The following is a 25,600-nucleotide window of genomic DNA, read 5'->3' as shown; positions in this document are numbered from 1 at the left end:
CTGGATGTTGGTTGGCTGTTGGCTTCTGGCTGCTGGCTGGTTCCTTGCTGCTGGCTGCTGGCTCTCTGCTGGCTGTTGCCTGCTGGCTGCAGGGAGTCTGCTGACTGGCTGCTGGCCACTGGCTGGCTGCTGACTGCTGGCTGCAGTCTGGTTGCTGGCTTCTGGCTGTTAGCTGGTTCCTTGCTGCTGGCTGGTTGTTGTCTGCTGGCTGCTGGCTGCTGGCTGGCTGTTGGCTGCTGGCTGACTCCTGGCTGGCTGCTTGCTGCTGGCTGCTGCCTTCTGGTTGCTGGCTGCTGGCTGGCTCTTGGCTGGCTGCTGGATATATGCTTGCTGCTGGCAGGCTGCTGACTTGTTTCTGGCTGCTGGCTGATGGCTCCTAGCTGTTGGCAACTTGCTACTGGCTGGCTGCTGGCTAATGGCTGCTGGCTGGCAGTTTTCTACTGCTGCTGGCTAATTGCTGGCTGCTGGCTGACTGCTGGCTGTTGGCTGCTGGCTGGTTGCTTGCTGCTGGATGCTGGTTGGCTGCTGGCTGCTGACTAGTTGTTGGTTGGCTTCTGGATTCTGCCTGGCTGCTGGCTGCTTGCTGGCTGCTGGCTACTGGCTTCCTGCTGGCAGCTTGCTGGTTGTTGTATGACTGTTGGCTGCTGGCTAGTTGTTGGCTGCTGGCTGGCTGCTGGCCACTGGCTGGCTGTTGGCTGCTTGCTGGCTGTTGTATGACCCTTGCCTGCTGCCTGGCTGCTGGCTGCTGGTTGGCTGATGGCTAGCTGTTGGCAGCTGGCTGGTTGCTGGCTATCTACTGGCAGCTGGCTGGTGTCTGGCTGCTTACTACTCGCCTCTGGCTGCTGCTTGCTGCGTGCTGGTTCCTTGCAGCTGGCTGGCTGCTGGCTGCTGGCTGCTGGCTGGCTGCTGGCCTCTGGCTTCTGGTTGGTTCCTTGCTGCTGGCTGGTTGCTGGCTGATGGCTAGCTGCTGGCTGCTGGCTAGCTGCTAGGTGCTGGTTGGCTCCTGGTTGGCTGTTGGCTGCTGTGTGGCTGCCCAATGATGGCCACTGGCTGGCTGCTTGTTGCTGGATGCTGGACGCTGGTTGGCTGTTGGCTTCTGGCTGCTGGCTGGTTCCTTGCTGCTGGCTGCTGGTTAGCTGTTGGCTTCTGGCTGCTGGCTGGTTCCTTGCTGCTGGCTGCTGGCTGCTGGCTCTCTGCTGACTGCTTCCTGCTGGCTGCTGCATACTGGCTGCAGGCAGTCTGTTGGCTGGCTGTTGACTGCTAGCAGTCTGCTGATTGGCTGCTGGCCACTGGCTGGCTGTTGGCTGCTGACTGCTGGCTGCTGGCTGGCTGCTGGCTGGCTGCTGGCTTCTGGCTGCTAGCTGGTTCCTTGCTGCTGGCTGGTTGCTGTCTGCTGCTGCTGGCTGCTGGCTGGCTGTTGGCTGTTGGATGCTACCTTCTGGCTGCTGCCTTCTGGCTGCTGCCTTCTGGCTGCTGGCGGGCTCCTGGCTGGCTGCTTGCTGCTGGCTGCTGCCTTCTGGCTGCTGGCTGCTGGCTGGCTCTTGGCTGGCTGCTGAATATATGCTTGCTGCTGGCAGGCTGCTGACTTGTTTCTTGCTGCTGGCTGGCTGCTAGCTGTTGGTTGATGGCTCCTGGCTGATGGCAACTGGCTGCCGGCTAATGGCTGCTGGCTGGCTGCTTTCTGCTGCTGCTGGCTAATGGTTGGCTGCTGGCTGCTGGCTAACTGCTGGCTGTTGGCTGCTGGCTGGTTGCTTGCTGCTGGATGATGGTTGGCTGCTGGCTGCTGACTAGCTTCTGGTTGGCTTTTGGATTCTGCCTGGCTTCTGGCTGCTGGATGGCTGCTGGGGGCTGCTTGCTGGATTCTGATTACTGGATGGCTGCTGGGGGCTACTGGCTGGATTCTGGCTGCTTGCTGCTGTCTGGCTGCCGGCTACTTGCCTCTGGCTGGTTGCTGGCTTCTGGCTGCTGGCTGGTTCCATGCTGTTGGCTTGGTGCTGGCTGGCTCCTGGCTGCATGCTGCTGTCTGCTTGCTGCTGGCTGTCTGCTGGCTGCAAGTAGGTTGATCGCTGATGGTTGATGGCTGATGGCTTTCTGCTGGCTAGCTGCTGGCTCCTGGCTGCTGGCTGGCTGCTGGCTGGCTGCTGGCTGGCTGCTGGCTGCAAGTAGGTTGATCGCTGATGGTTGATGGCTGATGGCTTTCTGCTGGCTAGCTGCTGGCTCCTGGCTGCTGGCTGGCTGCTGGCTGGCTGCTGGCTGGCTGCTGGCTAGCTGCTGGCTGGCTGCTGGCTGTTGTGTGACTCTTGGCTGCTGGCTGCTGGCTGCTGGCTGGCTGCTGGCTGCTGACTGCTTGGCTGCCCAATGGTGGCCGCCGGCTGGCTGCTGGCTGCTAGATGCTTCATGCTTGCTGGCTGTTGGCTTCTTGCTGCTGGCTGGTTCATTGCTGGTGGCTGGCTGCTGGCTGGTTGCTGGTTGCTGACCAATGGCTCTCTGCTGGTTGCAGCCTGCTGCTTGCTGGCTGGATCCTGGCTTCTGACTTCTGGTTGGTTTCTCGGGCTGGCTGCTGGTTGCTGGCAGGCTGCTGGCTGGCGCCTGGCTGGCTGCTGGCTGCTGGCAGGCTGCTAGCTGCTGTCTGGCTGCTGATTGGCTTGTGGCTTTCTGCTGGCCGGATGTTGGCTCTCTGTGAATGACTGTTGGCTGCTTGCTGGCTGCTGACTGGCTGTTGGCTGCTGGCTGGCTGCTGGCTACTGGCTGGCTTCATTCTGCTTTGCTGGCTATAGTATGACTGCTGGCTGCTGGCTGGTTGCTGGATACTGGCTGGCTGTTGGCTGCTGGCTGCCTGCTGGCTAGCTGCTTGCTGCTGGCTGGATGCTTGCTGCTGGTTGGCTGCTTGCTGGCTGCTTGCTGCTGGCTGGCTGCCGGCTACTGGCTGGCTGCTGGATTGCTGCTGGCTGGTCACTGGCTGGTGGCTGGCTGGTGGCTGGCTGCTGAGTGTTGGCTGGCTGCTGAATTGCTGCTGGCTGGTCACTGACTGGTGGTTGGCTGGTGGCTGGCTGCAGAGTGTTGACTGGCTGCTTGCTGGGTGCTGGCTGGCTGTTGGCTGCTTGCTGGGTGCTGGCTGGCTGTTGGCTGCTTGCTGGGTGCTGGCTGGCTGTTGGCTGCTTGCTGGGTGCTGGCTGGCTGTTGGCTGCTTGCTGGGTGCTGGCTGGCTGTTGGCTGCTTGCTGGGTGCTGGCTGGCTGTTGGCTGCTTGCTGGGTGCTGGCTGGCTGTTGGCTGCTTGCTGGGTGCTGGCTGGCTGTTGGCTGCTTGCTGGGTGCTGGCTGGCTGTTGGCTGCTTGCTGGGTGCTGGCTGGCTGTTGGCTGCTTGCTGGGTGCTGGCTGGCTGTTGGCTGCTTGCTGGGTGCTGGCTGGCTGTTGGCTGCTTGCTGGGTGCTGGCTGGCTGTTGGCTGCTTGCTGGGTGCTGGCTGGCTGTTGGCTGCTTGCTGGGTGCTGGCTGGCTGTTGGCTGCTTGCTGGGTGCTGGCTGGCTGTTGGCTGCTTGCTGGGTGCTGGCTGGCTGTTGGCTGCTTGCTGGGTGCTGGCTGGCTGTTGGCTGCTTGCTGGGTGCTGGCTGGCTGTTGGCTGCTTGCTGGGTGCTGGCTGGCTGTTGGCTGCTTGCTGGGTGCTGGCTGGCTGTTGGCTGCTTGCTGGGTGCTGGCTGGCTGTTGGCTGCTTGCTGGGTGCTGGCTGGCTGTTGGCTGCTTGCTGGGTGCTGGCTGGCTGTTGGCTGCTTGCTGGGTGCTGGCTGGCTGTTGGCTGCTTGCTGGGTGCTGGCTGGCTGTTGGCTGCTTGCTGGCTTCTGGCTGCTGACTGCTGGCTGGCTACTGGCTGCTACCTGCTGGCTGCTTGCTGGCTCCTGGCTACTGGCTACTTCCTGCTCGCTGGCTTCTGGCTGCTGGCTGCTAGCTGCTAACTGCTGGCGGGCTTCTGGCTTCTGACTATTGGCTTCTGGCTGGCTGCTGGCTGTTGGCTGCCTTCTGGCTACTGGCTGCTGACTGCTGGCTGCTGGCTGGCTGCATGCTGGTGGTTGCTGTCTGCCTGCTGGCTACTGGCTGGTAGCTGCTGGCTGGCTGGTGGCTGGTGGCTGGCTGGTGGCTGGCTGGTGGCTGCTGGCTGGTGGCTGCTGGCTGGTGGCTGCTGGCTGGCTGCTGGCTGGTGGCTGCTGGCTGGCTGCTGGCTACTGGTTGGCTTCTGGCTGATTGCTTGCTGCTTGTTGGCTGGTGGCTGGCTGCCGGCTACTGGCTGGTTGTTGGATTGCCGCTGGCTGGTGGCTGGCTGGTGACTGGCTGCTGGGTGTTGGCTGGCTGCTGGTTGGCTGTTGGCTGCTTGCTGGCTTCTGGCTGCTACTTGCTGGCTGTTGGCTGCTTGCTGACTCGTGGGTACTGGCTACTGCCTGCTCGCTTGCTTCTGGCTGCTGGCTGCTGGTGGGCTGCTGGCTTCTGGCTGGCTGCTGGCTGCTGGCTGCGTGCTGGCTGCCAGCTGCTGGCTGCTGGCTGCTGGCTGTCTGCTGGCTGGTTGCATGCTGATGGCTGCTGTCTGCCTGCTGGCTACTGGTTGCTGGCTACTGGCTGGTGGCTGCTGACTGGCTGGTGGCTGATGGCTGGCTGGTGGCTGCTGGCTGGCTGCTGGCTGATGGCTCACTATGGGCATCTGGCTGACTGCTGCCTGCTGGCTGATGGCTCACTATGGGCATCTGGCTGACTGCTGCCTGCTGGCTGCTGGATGGCTTCTGTCTTTCTGGCTTCTGGCAGGCTGCTGGCTGCTGGCTGCTGACTGCTAGCTGCTGGCTGCTAACTGCTGGCTGCTGGCTGCTGACTGGTAGCTGCTGGCTGCTTGCTGGCTGTTGGCTGCTGCTGGCTGCTGGATGGCTGCTGGATGGTTGCTGGATGGCTGCTGGATGGCTGCTAGCATCTGCTTGCTGGTTGGCTGCTGGCTGGCTGCTAGCATCTGCCTACTGGTTGGCTGCTGGCTGCTGACTGGCTGCTTGCTCCTGCTGATGGATTCTAGCTGCTGGGTGGCTGCTGGCCGCTGACTGCTTGCTGGCTGTTGACTGCTGCTGGTTGCTGCTGGCTGCTGGCTGGCTGCTAGCATCTGCCTGCTAGTTGGCTCCTGGCTGCTGTCTGCTGGATGCTGACTTGCTGGTGGCTCCTGCTGATGGATGCTGACTTGCTGGTGGCTCCTGCTGATGGATTCTTGCTGCTGGTTGGCTGTTGACTAATGGCTGCTGGCTGGCTACTGGCTATTGGCTGCTGGATGGCTGCTGGATGGCTTGTGGCTGCTGGATGGCTGCTCGTTGCTGGCTGCCGACTGCTGTTGGCTGCTGGCTGCTGGCTGCTGGCTGCTGGTTGGCTGCTAGCTGTTGGCTGCTTACTGGCTGCTGGCTTGCTGCTGGCTGGCTGCTGGCTGCTGGCTGGCTGCTGGCTGCTGGCTGCTGGCTGTTGCTGGCTGCTGGCTGGATGCTGGCTGTTGGCTGGATGCTGGTTTCTGGCTGTTGGCTGGATGCTGGATGCTGGATGCTGGATGCTGGCTGTTGGCTGGGTGCTGGATGCTGGATGCTGGCTGTTGGCTGGATGCTGGATGCTGGATGCTGGCTGTTGGCTGGATGCTGGATGCTGGATGCTGGCTGTTGGCTAGATGCTGGATGCTGGATGCTGGTTGTTGGCTGCTGCTTGCTGCTGGATGCTGGCTGGATGCTGGTTGTTGGCTGCTGCGTGCTGCTGGCTACTGGCTGCTTGCTGCTGCTGGCTGCTGACTGCTGCTGCTACTGCTCCTGCTGCTGCTGCTGCATTGTCCCTATTCACCAAGCAATTCAGTTGAATGGAATGAGTTTTATCACCTTATAATATGTTTATATGTTTGCTATTTTGTTGTATTACTACTACTACTACTACTACTACTACTACTACTACTAATAATAATAATAATAATAATAATCAATCTATCTATTGCCAGACTCCTCAATCCCGTTCGGGGTGGCCACAAACAAATCGCCTCCAAGTCGCCCTGCCCCCCGCCATTTCACTGCCCTGCTCCCAACTCACACCCCCCTCTCTCATATACCTCTCCACCCCATCCCTCCATCTCATCCTCGGCCTCCCCCTCCCTCTTCCCCCCTTCACCTCACTCACATACACTCTCTTCGTCAGTCTTTCACCCTCCATCCTCTCCACATGGCCAAACCACCTCAGTGTGTTCCTCATAACGCTTCCTATCACGTCCACATCCACACCACAACGTTCCTTTATATCCTCATTTGTCAGCCTGTCTCTCCATGTGACTCCACAGGCTCCTCTTAAATAAGTCATTTCCACTGCTCTCACTCTTGACTTGTGTCCTTCCAGCAACGTCCAAGCTTCACTTCCATACGTTAGAGCTGGTATCACAATACTGTCATGTAATAACTTTTTCACTTCCATGCTCACTTCCCTGCTTCTTATCACTGCTTTCAAGGAACCACCAACCTTTCTTCCTTGTTGTACCCTTTCAAGCACTTCACCCTCCAAACCTCCATCCTTACTCATCACACTACCCAAGTACTTAAACGTACTCACATTTTCCAATTCCTCACCACCCAACTTCGCTGTACATTCACTGACTTCACCTCTCTCAAAGACCATCACTTTACCCTTCCCTACATTCACCTTTAGATTCCGTTTCTTACACACTCTCCCAAACTCATCCACCAAGCCTTGCAGCTCTCCGTCATCACTCAACAACACAGTATCATCTGCAAACAACAGTACAGGGAGTTTCCAAACACTACCCTCTCTCACCAGGGCCACTCCAACATCCACTACCCTACCTTGTACCTCTTTTATTACCCCATCCATGTACAGATTGAACAACCATGGAGACATGACACATCCCTGTTTCAACCCAACCTTCAAAGGGAAAAATTCACACAGTTCACCATCCACACGCACTGCAGCCTTAGCACCATCCTACATACGCTTCATAGCATTCAATAATAATAATAATAATAATAATAATAATAATAATAATGATACTAATGATAAAAATAATGACAGTAATAATTATTATGATGGTAATGATATATATATATGTAGATGTAGATGACTATGACGTTGGCGATGACGATGACGATGACGATGACAAATACCACCACCACCAGTTGGTTACATTATATTCAGGATTATGAAACCTACATATGACCCGACCGATTGGAAAAATTTCTAAGAATTTTAAAATCGTCTCTAGAAAGTAAGAACAGGATGAAACTGCAGCTTTAGATTAGGATGGACAAAACTTTCCATTCGATGACATATATTTGTTTTGTACTTGCAACTTTTAGATAATCTTACTGAGTTTGGAAGAGTACCCTAACAGTGAAAGAGGTAAAGGAGGCTATACCTGCTCCTTTCAGCTCAAATAGTCTCTCTCAAACTGAAAGAAATCTATAATTAGCAAGAATATAAGTGAGAACCGACGTTTAGAATGAGGTAACTGAGCGAATCAATTATATGCCAATTTAAGGAATATTCAACATCCCTGACCCTTTCAATACGAAAAGTTTATATTGTTCTACCAACTGTTCCATGCTGGTCAAGAAAGTCCCTTCTGGCAGACGAATTTAATACCATCCTTCTTATTTTTCATATGTCTGACTGTGGACATAGACCTAGTAGTTAGTTCACAGTGGCCCAACAGTCCTATGTGCTGCACACCTTGACGTCATCACCTCGGCACTAACAGCCACAGTCATTTTCCAGTACTTGCTTGGACTATTATCATTATTATTCAGCACTGGTGTAATGGACTTAGCGTAGGTCGTTATTCTCTTTTCTAATGTTTTTCGGTGACTGTTTTGAAAGATCAGAAAATTTACGCCAACAATATTTAAAATATTATATTTTTCTCTATCCAAGCCTAGGATCAAATTTCCGTTTTTTCGGCTACCAATTTCTTTAACCATTCTACCACCACTCAAATAGTAAGCTGCAGCAATTGTTATAAGGGATTCACCAACTTTGTAATTAAGTTCATCGTCGCGTATGACTGATCTTGAAAAAGTTTTGTCTCCCCTACAAAAAGTAAAGACGTCAGATTGAGGTAACACATTCCCAGGAACGAGTATTAGTAATTTATATAAATAATAACCACATTTATCCGGTAATGCATTACTTGTATTATTCCTGCTACCAACAACAGATTTGACTAAGGTTATGAGAGGTGTTTCGACGGGTACGAATAACATAGCATAACCCCTCCAGGGCAACGTGAGAAGCAAGAGATAAGTGAGATGGAAGGAAAGGAGTGGGAAGGAGGGATTAAAATGGTGGTGGGAAAATGTAAGCCACAAGTTTTACTTAGGCGGTTCACCTTGTGTATTGATGTAGCGGTAGAAAACGAGAGGGAGTAAAAAAAAAAAAAAAAATGGGATGAGTGGAGCAGAGTTAGCTGGGCGGACTAGGATACTGTTGGGTGGCAAAATGTGACGGAGTTATACACCCTGTGAAGATGAGGGTTGTAGATTCCTCAGCGTGGTTGTGATGAGAGTAAGGAAACACCTCTTTTGTATACCTGGCGACACACAAACCAGGCGGTAACAAGATTAGATCTGCTAGATGGGTGCGGGTTCATATGGGGCGGTAAAATGAAGCAACAAAAAGGGCTTCACTAGGCTGAACCATCTTGCGGAAAAAAATTCTTAGGGTGAATGACTGACCGGGCCGAGTCTTGAGATGCTTCCTCATCTATCACTGATTGTCTCAGGCTAAATGGAATTATTTTATCTTCTAGGGTGACAACAATTACACTGGAGAACAATTTTGTTATATGTTATGATTATCATTTCATTATCAGTGTTCAATGAATAAATAAACACACAGGGGGAAATTGACCTGTAATATGTGGAATTAATCGCCAAGGAAGACATGTTAAGAAATATTCACAGTCATCTATATACAGAAGGCTATATAGAAATTGCGTCGTTTGTTTGTTTGTCCTTCAATCACGCCCAAACTAAGGGCCAAAGACCCCCACACCCATACATATTCAGAATCAGAGTGACCCAAGGATGGTTTTAGGGGAGTCAAAATTCAGATCTGGGTCATTTGAGGTCAGCGGTAGTGTTCGCCTTTTTGGCCCGGGAAACGCCGGGTACCCTTGAAGCCCAATTTTTGGCATGAAGACTCACATGACCACCAGTTCGGACATAGACTATGTGAAGTTGACCTCCGAGGTCATTAGAGGTCACTGGTCAGATGTCATTAGAGGTCACCGGTAATATACCCTCAAACGACTGGACCCAGCAGCCCAATTTTTGGCATTGTGACTCACATGACCTCCACTTCGGACATAGGCTATGTGAGGTCGACCTTCGAGGTCATTTGAGGTCACCGGTTTGAGGTCATTTGAGGTCACCAATAATAGTAAACAAGTGCACACTAATACTGTGCGTTAGTCTGCGAAAGCTGAAATAGAAAGTTCCTGGACCTCTTATAATCGCTTTTCAAAAACATAAGAGGCACATGGTCTTTCTGGAGTAGAAAGAAAGACTGAAGTAGAACAAATAGGATTAGAGTGTTCGCCTTTTTTGGCTCGGCAACGCCGGCACCCATTCTAGTTTACAGTAAGGGCCTCAGACAGATAATTACCTACCAGTCAGCCTCAGAAATACTTCCTTTAATGTGCGGACGTAATAACTCACCATGTTCTGCCTACTTACAAACGATCTGACAGAGAGAGAGAGAGAGAGAGAGAGAGAGAGAGAGAGTTTCGAACTGACTGCTTTAAATTTAATTTTCATTTATTCTAAGACAACAAGCCTGCTATCAAGAATGGTTAATAAACTCGTCTGGTAGTGTAAAATAAAATATAATAATCAAATAAAATCAAATTGCCATACAAGGGCTGAAGGTAGTAAAGCTGAGTTCATTGAAGATTCCTGGAGCTTCTGGTGGTAATCCTATCACCGCCTGAGCCGCCCACACACAGCATTGTGATGGACACCTGAGTCAGCCCTATTACACACACACACACACACACACAGCATCGTGAAGGACACCTGAGTCAGCCCTAACACACACACACACACGCACACACACAGCATCGTGAAGGACACCTTAGTCAGCCCTATCACACACACACATACACACACACACACACACACAGTATCGTGAAGGACACCTGAGTCAGCCCTATCACACACACACACACACACACACACACACACACACACACAGCATCGTGAAGGACACCTGAGTCAGCCCTATTACACACACACACACACACACACACACACACATTACAGGAGGTAAGTCATCACCATCTCTCACGCTCATCTCCCACACATTCGTCGAGGAAATAAATGATGATAGAGGTGCGACAGCCACGCCACCCACACACACCTCACATACACACAGTTGTGATCTGAGTGGCTAGTTGGATTTCGTAGCATCTCTTTCTTAGCGGTTTAGTCTGTACGGTACGTTACACCTCAACCATTTTGTATGTTGTTGATTTAAACTATTCAGTATTAAATTTATATAAAAATAACTACAGGAGAATGTTAACAGATTATTATAAAAAATCAGTCGCTAAGGATGAAGTGTTAAACCTCCTATGCCGTTTAGAAAATACCCTAAAATTAAGGGTGTATTCACATTGAGATATGAGTCAGACATGGCGCCGAATTATGCAGACTGAAAGCAGGAAGGAAGGTGTGGACAAATCCCACATTTTAAAAATCATTACTGAAACATAAGATGATGATAAAATATATATATATATATATATATATATATATATATATATATATATATATATATATATATATATATTGTTACGGAACAAGAGTGAGAGCAGTGGAAATGAGTTACTTGAGAGGAGCATGTGGAGTGACGTGGAGGGACAGGTTGACGAATGAAGAAGTGAAGGAACGTTGTGGGGTAGATGTGGATGTGGTTGAAAAGATTAGGAGAAATACACTGAGGTGGTTTGGACATGTGGAGAGAATGGAGAATGAAAGACTGACTAAGAGGGTGTATGTAGGTGAGGTGGAGGGAGGGAGAGGGAGGGGTAGACCGAGGATGAGGTGGAGGGATGGAGTTGAGAGGTATATGAGGGAGGGGGGGGTGAGTTAGGGGGAGGGGAGTCAAATGGTGGGTGACAGAGTGACTTGGAGGCGATTTGTCTGCGGCCACCCTTTGCGGGATTAGGGCGTCGGGCTATAGATAGATAGATAGACGGAACAGAGAAAGATAATGTACACTTTAAGTGAGAATACTACAAATCACTACTGTCCCGTAAAGTTCCAGGTTCAAAACAAAAGAGTTAAGTAAAATTACAAGTTAAAGTTAATGCTCAAACTAACAATAAAACATTCAGGACTCATAAGGATAATGTAATGGCAAAAAACAGGTTAAATATATGGTTAACTGCAATAGCCTCTATTAACACGAAATTAGCAAGTGTAAATTTATCTAAGTCAGCCCTGATAAAATGAGAAAACCAGATAATACTCAGTGAATGCAAGATATATTATTAGAGATACAAAATATTATTACCACTGGCTGACAATATGAATTACAAAAACTTTATTAGGCCTACGAATCAACACCTTATGCTATGCAGCACAAGAACAAAATGTAATAACACTCATACTCAAATTACACAGCTGCTAGATGGTTGGAGACTTCCTGAGCACTCACAATAATAACAACTGTACAGGGGAGGACAGAGATGTGAGCAAAATGAGGAGTAGATCTAAGTGGCAATTAATGTAGAGACAGAGCTCATTATATAGGGGCCGGCAGAGCTTGATAACTTGTAAGAAGGACGCGCAAATGAAGCCATAGGGGACAAAGAGTTGACAATCCTGCTCTGAACAACAGAAAGAACGACTTACTAGTAGAAGGGGGGAGTGAGGTAGAACACGCTCGTGATCAAACATGCAGCATACTGTACGTTAGAATTACACAAAGGATGATGAAATCATAGGCTATGTAACAATATATATATATATATATATATATATATATATATATATATATATATATATATATATATATATATTTATATATATGTACAATGTCTGACTTCTCCATAATATGACTACATTCTATTATGCTGAATGCATGATGGTCACATATAGCATTAACAGTTGCTTCATAATGACTGGAAATTAACTGTAGGAAGAACACTTCGCTTCACTGGGTACCTTTCTGGTCAAGTCTTTCCTTACCCAGGAAATACTATGGATTATAAAGAGCGCGGAATGCCAAGAATATTGGCCAAAGATAAGGGACAACATAATCCAACAATAGGAGGTTAAGATATCGATTATTATCTCAGTGTACTCTCATACTTGGTAAATATTTCATGCTGTTACAGTATCTTTTTACATTAACATTAATGCAATGTTGATTAATAATTTTGAAAGCGCATAACTCTGTACCTAACTGCACCAGGAAGATTATCAGTTAAGCTTACTTCATCGTGAACCGTATAAAAAAAAATCACAAAGATAGATAAATAAGTGAACTGACTGATGCGAAGGTAGGTAGGAGAATAGACAGATCGATTAGAAGATAGTCTGAAAGATAAGCTTGGCCACATTTATGCAGATTACATGGTTAATATACATATTGGAATGCTGGTGAATCAGAAACGGCAGACAGCCGTCCACCCACACACAAGGCCTAGTTTTTCTGAGATTAGGTAACTCCCCTGCATCACTTCCTTGGCTACGTTAACTGCACATTGTACCTTATTAGTCTCTTATGTGTTATTTAAGTATTATCCTATCTATCTATCTATCTATCTATATAGATATAGATATAGATAGGTAGATAGATAGATAGATATAGATAGAGATAGATAGATAGATATAGATAGAGATAGATATATACAGATATATAGATATAGATATACTGTAGATATAGATATAGATACAGATATACTATCTAGGAATCACACACTACAAAGTGTTTACAGATTCACTTCGATGATGTTTCTTCATTTAAAATTTTGCAATCATCAGATATTTTTTGTTGGGGAATTTTATACATGTAGAGTTAGATATGATCTTTAATAACTCCTTCACAACTAGACATTAGTATGGGAAGCTGGTCTAACAAGATTGTTCAGTAAAATCAGTAAAAAAAAAAAAAAAAACTGCCATGGGATTATAGTACTTAACAGCTGTATGAATAAATAAGCAGGGAAGGAAGGGTGTTAAGTAACTCCCTATATCAGTGAGAGTATGGCTTATATGGCCTTAGCCTTAGTGACTTTGTAAATTTCGTAACACGCCATCCTTATCGATTTATTTTGGATGTTTCATTTCCTTACCCTCTTGTATGTTATCGACGAAAACTCTGACGACATTTAAAACGATATAAATAGCATAGGAAAGACTGAAGCCAGGTGTAATATGCCAAATAAACGTCTATGGAAGAGGCTGCCATAAAGCCTCCTAAGTCTTCCTACGTGGCGTGGAATATAGGCCATAGTATCAAGGGAGGAAACGTGCTTCAGAGTGTCGTATTGAAAATGGCTTTGGGAATTTCGTAACAATTCTTCCTTTGCGATTTATGCTGCACGTTACATCTCAACATCTCCTTGTATGCTGTTGCCGTAAGCAGTGGAGAATGTTAAGAATATTATGGAAAATAAATCGCTATAGATGAGGTGCTGTGAAGCCTCCCATCCCACCTATCAATGGCGCCCTGAGTCCTGCCTTGCCTGGGATCCAATTTGACAGTGCAATATACCGCGTCATCTTGTGCTATAAATCTATGGAAATGTGATTAGGAAGTGGTGCGTGGTGGCTGGACCTTACCCTGTCCTTGAGACTGTGTGGATGGTGGTAGAATTATACTTACGAGTAGTGGACACTTGTTCAAAGGATGTTAGGTGACGGAGAGACAGGCAGACAACGTATAGGCAGATGGATGGATGTATATAGATAGACTGGATAAATAGATTCATATATAGATGGACAGAAGGATGAACGGATGGACGGATATAGATAGAGCAGACAAATAAATAGATATATAGATAAATGGATATCTATCTATCTATCTATCTATCTATCTATCTATATCTATCTATCTATCTATCTATCTATCTATCTATATATATATATATATATATATATATATATATATATATATATATATATATATATATATATATATATATATATAGGGTGGGAAAGGAGGTCCGAATGATTATATATATATATATATATATATATATATATATATATATATATATATATAATCATTCGGACCTCCTTTCCCACCCTAGGGCAGGGTGAGGAGTAGCAATGTCCAGACAGCCAAAGTCTGACCAATCCAATGGGCCACGCTTCCATTCACTTATCACTGAAACCCCCGGAATCCTGACTCTATCTTAAACGCTAAAAAACATTCACCATATTCTGTAGCTTCACATCAACGTATCCGATACAGTCAGTCCGGACTCTGTCACCTTAAAATGGGGTGCCAAATCCCGGATCATGCACTTCTCACAACATTCATCCAGCCATCTCGATCTCTTGTCAGTTCCCTAGCCTCACCGACTTCCAAACCTCTCTTCCTCACACACTCATCCACCATATTCTTCCACCTTCTCCTTGGCCAACCTCGCCTCCTCCCTCCTTCAAATTCGCTCAGATGTATGTACCTTTCTAATCTCTTTGATTCTGGTATCCACAGACTTCGTCACTCCATATCTTTCACGAATCACATTATTTAGTATCCTATCCACCCTCTGTACTCCACATACATTCCTCAGCAGTCCCATCTCCACTGCTCTTACTCTTGACTTTTCATTTTCATGCCACACCATAGTCTTACATCCACATGTTAAAGTTGGCACTAACACTCCTTCATGTAAGCTTAGTGCAGCTGCAACAATCAAGTCTCTGTTTCTTATCAAGGCCTTCATAGCATCAGCTACTTTCCTTCCTTGTGTCACTCTACTTTACACTTCATTTGCACATCTTCCTCTTGTATCTATCACTGTACCCAGTTATTTGAACTCTCACCTATTCCAATTTCTCTCCATTCACTGTAACATCACACTGGGAGTCACCTTCTCTCTCAATAACCATTACTTTATTCTTTTCTATTTTTTTTTTTTTTTTTAAGGCACGACTCTCACAGACATAAATAAAACTCTGCACTAGTCTACCAAGTTCTTGTTCGGTATTTGCAAGTAGTATTGCATCATCAGCATACAACGAATTTAAGATATTCCATCCATCGCTCTTCATTTCCAACACCATCCTCTCTCCATTACTTGTGTGTTTACTTCTCTCATCACCCCATCCATATGTATACTGTATATATTGAACAACCATGGGGACATCACACAACCTTGTCGCACAGTCACATTGATCGTGAACCATTCACTTAGATGCCCATTTACCTTACACATGCTTCACTACCATTATAAAAACTCTTGACGACAACTAGCAGCTTACCATCTACGCCGTAAACATACTCAAACCCTTCCACAATCCTTCTCTGTCTACAGTACTTTGTTGTATGCTTTTTCCAGACTCATGAATGCCATAAACACCTTATGGTCCTTCTCACAAGTCTTCACCACCATCTGTCTTTCTGCAAATTTTTGATCAATTATACATTACATATATATAATATATATAAATATAAATCAATAAATACATATATACAAAAGTATACAGAGAGAGAGAGAGAGAGAGAGAGAGAGAGAGAGAGAGAGAGAGAGAGAGAGAGAGATTAGGAGAAAAAAAAAAACATGAGTTACGTCCGATGAATAATCTAAGTGGACAACAGACTGCATTTACTGTATAACCATGTAATAAACTGAGTAGGTAAGAGAATAGTAGAAGCATAACAGAACTAAGGAGAAAGAAGGCGAGAAGGTGACCGAGAGAGAGAGGGAAGCCAGACGGAAAGCAGGAGAGAATAGCTGCTTGAGTTATGTGCAAGGAAAAATCTGTGTGCCTTGGAAATACGGGCTTTTGTGTGAGTTATGCCGGAACTTTGGTACATTAAGTCGAATGCGGAAGTTACAGTGACAAGGAAGAGATAAAGGCGTAGTAACTGCTGCACTGGCAGGCAGCCCTGGCAGGAAATATACGAGTAATGTGTGAGTTAAGGTGTAAAGGTTAAACTATCAGCGTCAGCCTCTTTTGGTTCACTGCAAGTTTAAGAACATCGTATGGCGCTAACTGCAAGAGAAAGATTAAGACAAGAAGTAACTGTTGCATTAGCATACGTAACTGGCATATAAAAGAGTAGAGAGGTAGTTGAAAAAACAAATGCAGTAAGTAAATGTGTAAGTGCTTATGTCATCACCTACCTTTTCATGAAGAAATGGTAGAATTAAGAACACAGGGATCTTACAGAAAAAGAGAAAGTGAGTGGAATTGGCATAATACTCTGAGCTACCATCAGATCATAAAATCTGGATGTAAATACAAAACAATATTTATAAAAAAGTAAGAGAGTCAGAAAAAGTGTAATTCAGATTCTTTGCAGAGCTCTAGAATACGCAAACCACAAGGACAGATTTCTTTAGGAAATATATGAAGCATTTATAGGGACATCATGTCAAATTATGTAAAGCATCTCCTGGATATCGAAGAAGTTACCTGACGGCTGTATTCTCCTTTCTCAGTCAGGGTAGCATATATGAGTATGTATGTATGAATCTGCAGTCTACTTATATGCACATGTATATATCTATATATCTATCTATCTCTATCTATCTGTCTATTTATCTATCTATCTATCTGTCTATCTATCTATCTATCTATCTATCTATCTATCTATATATATATATATATATATATATATAGATAGATATATATCTATATATATCTATATCTATCTATCTATCTATCTATCTATCTATCTATATATATATATATATATATATATAAATATATATATATTTAAATATATATATCTATATGTCTATCTATCTATCTATCTATCATTCTATCTATCTATCTATCTATCTATCTATATATATATATATATATATATATATATATATATATATATAATACACACTCACAAATGCTTCCCTGCAAAATTTGCGGGATTAATAGCCTTTCCATCACAGAATGTTTCCAAATACCATTATTTGTTTCCATACCATTACTGAGCCCACAATGACGAACTCTGACCAAAAAATCGAAAAAATTATTTCCCAATATTTTCACTGCCAGCTTTTTCCCAAAATTTCACTCCGTCGAGTAGCGCCCGATCGCCAAAATTTTGTTTGGTATTTTTCTAACACCTCCTGGACATACCCCGACCTCATGAAACAAGAATGAGGTCGATATCGATTGCCGTTCTCGTGAAAGAAACAAACAAACGCACAGACACACTCATACATAGCATTACTTCACACACACACACACACACACACACACACACACACACACACACACACACACACACACACACTGTTATTGGTTCCCTGTAGCCTCGTCTTTCCTGCGGATGTCCTAATTAGCTCTTACAGGCACATCCTAATTAGCTCCCTCTTCCTCCCCCACCTCTCTCTCTCTCTCTCTCTCTCTCTCTCTCTCTCTCTCTCACCTTCCCAGGAAAAGTTCGTATAAAGCCTCACCTGCCCGTACCTTAATTAATTTCGGGAAAAACTTCAGATCTTGTACTCTTTAATTCAGACGCAGATGTAGAAAAGAACTAATTAACTGAACATCGCTACAGCCTGACGCAACACAGCAGGTATATGCTGTCCACCTTAACTTTCATCTCTCTCATCATGATGCTGTGTTGTAATAAGGGAATCACGCTGTAATCTGATCACTTTAATTGGATGTAAAATTGCCCTCTTTCCATCGTGCATGCTGAAATGAAGCCATTGACTCGTATTAGAATATGTCCTGGTCACCAAAGTGTTCTATGAAGCGGATGTAAAACTGTATTGTCTTATTCTGCTATTGTGCTACGGAATATAAACTGCAAAAGTACGAAAATCTTCAGCTACTTAAAATGAATTAATTAGAGAGTATTATGACTATTACGAAGATTCCCTAACACCTTCTCCTAGTCAGTTTATTTGCCAACGACGCCCGATGAATTTGTGTTCTACTTTTTTTCCCCATGGAGTTATGCGCATATTAATATTATGCTGGTAACATAAAAGGAGTCAATAAGGGTAATGTACAAAGCAAATCTCTTAAGGAAGAAGGCACAGAAAACTTTCTGTGCAAATGAGGATGAAGCCCCTAAAGCCATGAACATCTGAAAGCCATGGTCAGTCTTTTAGTAGCCAGACACTTCCATTCCGCATGGGAGGACTACAGACGAAGAGCCAACATGTCATCCTGTCATCCACCATCAGGCTGCTCTCTCTCCAACTCACACATTCCTCACTCATATACCTCGCCACCCTTCCACATAGTCCCTCCATCCCATCAGCTTGTTTTCCTCTCCCTTCTGCCACTGACATGCACTCTTGGAGTCAGACTATAGCACCAGTCGAGCAGGGCAGTACTCCCGAGGTGGATGGAAAGCTGATGACAGGGAGTGCTGGAGCTCCCGTTTCATCAGCGCTCAGGACTAGTTCCTGACCATCCCCCTTTGCTGAACTTTTTCAGTGTCTCAGTTACACAGAGAGTAGGCCAGCATGCTCTCCAGTACAAATTTCTCTAACTATCTACACCAAACTACATGCACAGTACACACTACACTTCCTATTCAAAATTTAACAAATGGCGTCTCTTTACCAAGCCTCGGAGTCCCCTAGGGGGGGGGGATCATAAATGCCCCCGCCATCCGCCCCTCTCCCGGTGATAACTCGAGATGCCTGGAACCACTGTCTGACTCTCTTCTTCTTCATTTCTGCAACATTCGCGGCCTTTCATCTAACTTTCGCTCTGTTGAACACCACCTCTCCTCCTCTAAACCTCACCTTCTTTTTCTAACGGAGACTCAGTTGTCTGAGGCAACTGACAGCAAACCCTTTTCTGTATCCTCCTACTTTCTCTATACTCATTTCAAAGCCAAAGGTGGCTGTTGTGTATATATATGCAATGACTAATCTTGCTCTCGTGTTCCTGAACTCGATTCTTTTGAATTCTCTACACTTTGGCTTTGGCTTTCCTGTCATTCTCTGACTAAATATATCTGTGCTGTTTACTTATCCCCTAATTCTACTGACTATCAAAAATTCTTCGACCATCTTACTTCTACGATGGAACACATTCTATCCATTTCTCCTTTCTCTGAAATCTCCATTCTAAGAGATTTCAATGTTCACCACCACCTTTGGCTCTCCTCTCCTTTCACGGATCCACATGGTGAACAAGCCTACATCTTTTCTATCCTTAATGACCTAGAGCAGCTTGTACAGCACCCTACCCGTATCCCTGACCGCCTTGGAGAGAGCTCCAACATACTTGACCTCTTCCTCACAACTAATCCTTCTGCTTACTCTGTTAATCTTTTCTCTCCGTTGGGATCCTCTGATCACAACCTTATTACCTTAACCTGTCCTATCACTCTGGTACGGCCTGTGGACCCTCCAGGGAAACGTCGTCTGTGGCATTTTGGAGCCACGGACTGGGAGGCCCTCAGGCAGTACTTCTTTGATTTTCCCTGGAATGATTATTGCTTCCATGGCCGTGAGCCATCTGAGTGTGCCTTGCGCATTACGGAGGTTATTCTCTCGGGCATGGAAGCATACATTCCTTTCTCATATCCTTTGACTAACGCAAGAAAGCCTTGGTTTAATCACGCTTGTTCTAATGCTGTCTGCAACAAGGAGAGGGCCTACAAAAGGTACCGGAGCCAACCCACCCCTGAATCACATCATCTTTACGTTTCTGCCCGGAATCGTGCTAAGTCTGTTCTTCGCTCTACTAAAAATAATTTCATCCATACTAAATGCCCTCAACTCTCCAACTCGAATTCTTCCCGCTCCTTCTGGCACCTTGCCAAAAATCTTTCTAACAACTTTACCTCATCATCCTTCCCTCCTCTTTTCTAATCTGATGGTTCTATAGCTATTTCTTCTACTGATAAAGCAGATCTCTTCGCACAGACTTTCTCCTCCAATTCCACCTTAGACGATTCCGGTGCTGTTCCTCCATCACTTCCCCCCTCTGACTTCCTCATGGCTGACATTAAAATTTCTTCAGTTGATGTATTTTCTGCCATCACTGGCCTCAGTACTAACAAGGCATATGGGCCTGATGGGGTCCCTCCTGTTGTTCTCAAGAACTGTGCTTCTGTGCTTACACCCTGCCTAGGCAAACTCTTTTGCCTTTGTCTGTCAACTTGTACCTTTCCTTCTTGCTGGAAGTTTGCTCTCATTCAGCCAGTCCCAAAGAAGGGTGACCACTCCCAACCCTCCAACTATCGTCCAATTGCTTTAACGTCCTGTATTTCAAAAGTTTTCGAGTCAATTCTCAATAGAAAAATTTTAAGGCATCTTTCCTATCACAACCTTCTTTCTGATCGTCAGTACGGGTTCCATCAGGGACGCTCCACTGGCGATCTTCTCACCTACCTTTCAGACTCCTGGTCATCCTCCTTTCGGGACTCTGGCGAAAGCTTTGCCATTGCACTTGACATCTCAAAGGCTTTCGATCGAGTCTGGCATAAATCTTTAATTTCCAAACTGCCCTCCTACGGTTTCTATCCTTCTATCTGTGCCTTCATCGTAAGCTTCCTTTCTGATCGTTCTATAGCCGCTGTTGTAGACGGCCATCGTTCTTCTCCTAGATCTATCAACAGTGGTGTGGTGTTCCTCATGGCTCTGTCCTATCACCAACTCTCTTCCTTTTATTCATCAATGATCTTCTAATCTGTACATCTAACCCTATCCACTCATACGTTGATGACTCCACCCTTCACCTTTCCATTCAGTTCCCGCAACGCCCATCTCAACAGTTACTTCAACAAACAAGGGATGAGGCTATGGCACACCTAATGTCTGACTTGGCTCGTATCTCTGACTGGGGTAAAAATAATATGGTTGTTTTTAATGCATCTAAGACTCAGTTCTTACACCTATCAACCCGACAAAATCTTCCACAGGTATACCCACTAATGTTTAATAATATTCAGCTTAATCCTGCATCATCCTTGAACATGCTTGGGGCTTCATTTACTCGGGACTTATCTTGGAAAGATCATATTACATCTCTTGTAAAATCTGCTTCCAAGAGATTGGGTGTGCTAAGCCGACTCCGCTCTTTCTTTACCCCTGCACAATTGTTGACTCTATACAGGGGTTTTATCCGCCCCTGTGTGGAGTACAACTCTCATGTGTGGGGAGGCTCCCCACATACAGCTCTTCTCAATAGGGTGGAGTCAAAGGCTTTTCGTCTCATTAACTCTCTTCCTCTTACTGACTCCCTTCAACCTCTGTCTCTTTGCCGCACTGTTGCATTTTTATCTCTTTTCTATCGCTACTTTAATGGTCACTGCTCCTCTGAACTGTCTGCTTGCATTCCTCCACCTCTACGACGGGCGCGTAGCACCCGTCTGGCAGCAAACTCTCATCCCTTTTCTGTCCAACTCTCTAATGCAAGAGGTAATCTTTACTCCCAGTCTTTCATTTATGCAACAGGTCAGCTCTGGAACTGTCTCCCTCTGTCTGTATTTCCTGCTGCCTATGATCTCCAGTCTTTCAAACGCATTGTGTCCAGGCATCTCAAAATGATCGGATCTTGAATTTGGCTCTCTATTGTATTATGTTTTTCTCTTGGAGGGAACTGTTACTGCGGGCTCATGGCCTTTGGTTCCTTGTTCCTTGCATTTAAAAAAAAAAAATGCCCAAGAACTTCTCATAGCACTTTTCAGCACACCAACAAACTAAAAAGTGTCCTCATCATAATATAGCGTCCTAAATCTGATGTGCAAGAGGAATCCAAGGAAAAAATATCATCGTGTGGAATAGGGCATGGACAACCGGGTTTATTTAAGGGGCTTGACTTGTAGTACCTTTGTTTTTCGACACACTGTTTTCCGGAGAAGCTCTTTTGTTTTTGGGTTGGGGACGTTATAGGAGGAATTGTAGAAGCGTACAGCCCTACTCCCACCCCTCCCTCCTATCTCTCCCTCCATCCCCTACCCTACCCCATCCTCTCTCTCTCTCTCGCTCTCTCTCTTTCTCAGTACATAAATTTGTAGGCGGCATATCTGAGAATCATCCTCTCTCTAATCCAAGTCCCTCCTGCGTCCCTGGATTCGACAGGTGATTAATCTGAGCCGTGTTCTCGCTGGTATGAGAGAGAGAGAGAGAGAGAGAGAGAGAGAGAGAGAGAGAGAGAGAGAGAGAGAGAGAGAGAGAGAGAGAGAGAGAGAGAGAGACGCTATTACGGACTGTGAAAGAAGCAACTTGGAAAACATTCGAGGAGCGCGCGCGCGTGCTTATGTGTGTGTGTGTGTGTGTGTGTGTGTGTGTGTGTGTGTGTGTGTGATTATCCTTTGCGAATCTGTGTACATAACTGCAACGAAAAGATACCAATATTCAGAATCTAAAAGAAACGAAAAGTCTGTACTATAGGTCATACCTTAGCAACTGAGTATTGTGTGTAATAAAACCACTTAATAATACTTTCCTGCCAATACCAAATAATTTATTCAACTAAGAGAGACCATAAGTGTCTGGGAATGTGTTTACTGTCGTCATTATTTCTCCGATGCTCATAACAACTCTTGTGCTCTCTTCAGCAAACACTAGACAATTAGATTCAGATGAGGGTAAATTATAGGACCACGAGGGTGTTAATACTGTCTCTGTCAAATATGCCATGGGTGTGACAGCTTTATTTTTGTATTAAGCTAACACCCTGCGATTTTGTTCACTTGTGTAAAGCATCGTAGTCTTTAAAGGGTTTTTAGCGTTGCCATGAAATCTTCCTTCGTCTGTGCAACTCAGCTCTGCTCTAGCTACATTTAGGTGATGTAATTTTGCTGGGAGTATATGCAGGAGTCTGAGAGTGTTAATGTTGCCACCCTTAATATTCCAGTCGCGAGGACTATTCTGGTACTGTATTCAAACAAACGAAAGTGATTTTATCAAGCTGATAGTAAATACAGCAGCCTGGCGGTGCCAAGGTACAGAACTACAGAACTACTATTTCAAATAAACACACACACACACACACACACACACACACACACACACACACACACACACACACACACACACACACACACACACAGCTATCGGTTCCCTGTAGCCTCGTCTTTCCTGCGGATGTCCTAATTAGCTCTTACCGGCACATCCTAATTAGCTTCCTCTCTCTCCCTCTCTCTCTCTCTCTCTCCTTCCCAGGAAAAGTTCGTATGAAGCCTCTCCTGCCCTTTACCTTAATTAACTCCGGAAAAAACTTCAGATCTTGTAGTCGTTAATTCAGAAGTAGATGTAGAGAAGAACTAATAACTGAATATCTCTACAGCCTGACGTAACACAACGAGTATATTCTGTCCACTTTAACTTTCATCTCTCCCATCCTGACGCTGTGTTGTAATAAGGGAATGACACAGTACTGTGATCACTTTAACTGAACGTAAAATTGCTATCTTTCCAACGAGCACGTTGAAGTGAAGCCATAAACTCGTATTATAGGGCTGGTCACCAAAAAGTTGTATGAAGCGGATGTAGACCTGCAGTATTGTCTTTTTTTGCCATTGAGCTACGGAAAACAAGCTGCAAAATTACGATTATCTTCCGACTACTGAAGAGTAGTATGACAGTTAAGAGATTTCCCTAACACCCTCTCCTGATCTGTTTATTTGTCCACGAAGCGCGATGTATTTGTGCTCTACTATATTCATGGAATCATGCGTATATTAAAATGATATGGGTAACATTTAAGGGGTCATAAACAGTAATATACAAAGAAAATCTCTAAGAAAGAAGGTAAGAAAGATTTCTGTGCAAATGAGAATGCGGCCCCTAAAACCATGAACATCCAACAGCCATGGTTAATCTATTTTTAATCTGACGCCTCATTCCGGCTGGGATGGCTGCAGTCGCATCTCCTGCATGTCATCCTGTCCTCCGCCATCAGGCAGATATCTCTCCAACTCACACCTCCCTCACTCAAGCGCCTCTCCGTCCTTCCACCTCGTCCCTCCATCTCATCAGTTTGTCTCTCTCTCTCCGTTCTCCCGCTAACATGCACACATGTAGTCAGTCTCGTATTATCCATTTTCTTCACATTGCTAAACTACTCCAAAGAACTCTCATGACCCTTTTCAGCGCATCAACAAATTTGTAAGTGGCCTTATCATCATACTGTAATGTGGCGGCCTAAGTCTGGTGAGCCAGGGGAATCTAAGGAAAAAATCTGTTGGGGGGCAGGCCTTGAACGATATTAAAGGGAACCTTACTTTTAGTACTTTTGTTTCTCGACACACTGTTCTCAAGAAGTGCTCATCAGCATTTTGCGGGGTTTTACGCAGAATTGTGAAGGTGTCCAGTCCAAAGGTGCGTGGATGTCCACTGCCAATGATGTAAAGGTGTCGGAGGGAACCTTAAAGACTGCAAATCAGTAATGTTGCATAACTAAAGATGTAAATCTTTATTGTGCTTAGGCCAGGGAGAGGGACTTTGATCTTCAAAAATCAACAGGATTAGTGTGTGCGTAAAGACACAACAAAAGGTGACATGGTTACTGCCAGCTGTGATGAACCGACAGGAATTGATAAGAATAATCGGATTTAGAACCCTGGAAATTGGTAGGGTGGGTCTTTACTATAGACCTGCTGTGTGTGCAAATAAGCATACTTAAAGATTTACCAAATACTAACACAGAGCATTCACAAACACTGGTGCCTCGGAGGGGGTGAGGGTTGATTTTCAGGTGAAGACACTGGATAGAAACTTCTTTACCTCAGTATATTCACTGAATTCCTGGAGCTGGAAATAGAGACTTGTCTGTAAAATAATGTTCACCTTTCAAAGTCAGAGGGTATATCTGCATGCTTTCCTTGTTACTTATATATATATCTGTGTGTATATGATTGTACCCTACCCACAGGAAAGCGCTGTCGGGACACTTGCTTAAGTCCAGACGCATGTTGCATCATCAAAATGTCGTTTACTCACCATCTAGTTCCTCTTTTGTTCCCCTCCTTTCATTAGATACTGTTTATGAGCTTTCATTCTTATTCTTACTTGCAGTTATGGATGAAACACAGACTGACAGAGGAGGTTAACTGACCGCCTTAGGGCTTCTCGCGTAGTCAGTTTGCAAAAACCAGTTACTCTTTCTTTTTCACGAAACTCTCATCCCAGAGCCTTATAGTTTTCTCGGGCAAGGTCTTATATGACATCTCTTCCTCATAGATTCATTTTGCATATTACATGTTATGCCCTTCAAACAGAGGACATTTTTAAAATAATAATGTTTCTATCTCCAGATGAGTTTATGCAGCTTCAGGAGAGACTTTTTGAACACTGGGAGTTGAATGAAGCCTTCCTTAACCTGTACTGTATCAGGTGGTTCTCTCAGATATAATGAAATCAACTGGTGTCAGCAAAAATAAGTTACAGAAAGATATCACATTATGGACAAATTTAACTATATTCTATTATATGCTACTG

The sequence above is a fragment of the Coenobita brevimanus genome, chromosome 90 (genome assembly GCF_032717465.1).
Source record: "Coenobita brevimanus isolate Jiangsu-jjx chromosome 90, ASM3271746v2, whole genome shotgun sequence".
Classification (NCBI taxonomy): domain Eukaryota; kingdom Metazoa; phylum Arthropoda; class Malacostraca; order Decapoda; family Coenobitidae; genus Coenobita; species Coenobita brevimanus.
This window is presented reverse-complemented; position numbering follows the sequence as displayed.